Source organism: Cucumis melo, unplaced genomic scaffold (assembly GCF_025177605.1).
Source record: "Cucumis melo cultivar AY unplaced genomic scaffold, USDA_Cmelo_AY_1.0 utg002184l, whole genome shotgun sequence".
NCBI lineage: Eukaryota > Viridiplantae > Streptophyta > Magnoliopsida > Cucurbitales > Cucurbitaceae > Cucumis > Cucumis melo.
In genome coordinates, this window is record NW_026124968.1 from 19417 (window position 1) to 20821 (window position 1405).

Sequence of the window (1405 nt, forward strand, 5' to 3'; positions counted from 1 at the left end):
GTAGGATCAGAATGAAGAGAACTATTCTGATTTCAGCGAAGTTGAAGAAAAAAAGAATTTTATTTATCTGACTGGGGTAATTCTAGAAGTTTTTTGATTGAATTATGATACAAAAAAGAGCAAAAAGAATCGAATAATCATTCTATGATTCATAACTTGTGACTAGATATATGTATGGGATAAACAGTTGTTGGTGAAAAATCGAAAACTGTAAAAGTCGAATTTTTAGAAAAAAAGGAATCATAGTTTAAAAAACTAAATAGAATCATGAGCTAAAAGTATCCATTAAACATAGTTAAAAAAAAATTATTTGTATAGTTAGAATTGGTTGGACGTGCCTATCAAAAAAAAAATTGAATATTAATGACTCACTATTAACTCGGTTTCTGGGCCATAATCATTCTGTAGGAGAGATGGCCGAGTGGTTGAAGGCGTAGCATTGGAACTGCTATGTAGGCTTTTGTTTACCGAGGGTTCGAATCCCTCTCTTTCCGTACTAATTCAACAATGTTACTGACCACAATGTATCAAATCAAATAACAATCGATACTATTATTCCAACGGTTAGACCTTTATGGATTCTTTATTTCGAATTTTTGTGGTACGGAAACGAAAAGACTGGAAAGAATGCACAAGAGATGAAAATCCCCCTACCGATCAATGATAGATGAATGATAGAAAAATTTCCGGATCAAAACCTTACTTTCCTTCGGTCTCTTTACTTAGACTTCGGCGAAGGGGAGGACGAAATTGTCCGAACCCTTGTTTTTTAGTTAGGTTTAAGTCTGACGAGAATAATATTCTACAACGAGCAATTCATTTATTTTTAAACTGACCCATTTACTATCTATTATTTGATTGACTAATCCTTTATATTGCAATGGCTGAAGAGTCAAATGTTTTGGCAATTCCTGAGGGGGGGGATGAATCAAGATAATTTTGAATCAGTGTTCTCGATTTTTTTTTCATCTTTTGCTGTAATAATATCTCGGGGTTTGCACCGATAACTTGGTATATCCACTATAGAACCATTAACTAAAATATGTCTATGATTAACTAATTGTCGGGCTTGAGGAATAGTCGAAGCCATACCCAATCGAAAAAGGATGTTATCCAAACGCATTTCAAGTAATTGTAGTAAAACTTGACCCGTTGATCCTTTGGCTTTTCCGGCGATACGAACGTATTTAAGTAATTGTCGTTCTGTAAGACCATAATGAAAACGCAATTTTTGTTTTTCTTCTAAACGAATACGATATTGAGATTTTTTACCGGAACGCGATTGGTTTTTAAGATTCGTTTCCGGTTTTGGGCCTTTTACTAGTTAGTCCCGGTAAAGCCCCCAGACGGCGTATTTTTTTGAAACGAGGCCCTCTGTAACGCGACATAAAGACTCCTTATTTTA

At 34.7% G+C, this 1405-nt stretch overlaps 1 non-coding gene across 1 annotated transcript; it reads left to right on the plus strand.

The window, feature by feature from the left end:
• Positions 1 to 407: 407 nt before the first annotated feature.
• On the plus strand, positions 408 to 494 carry TRNAS-GGA (transfer RNA serine (anticodon GGA)). The gene has a single exon. It is a non-coding gene; the product is annotated as a tRNA-Ser (tRNA).
• Positions 495 to 1405: the final 911 nt, after the last annotated feature.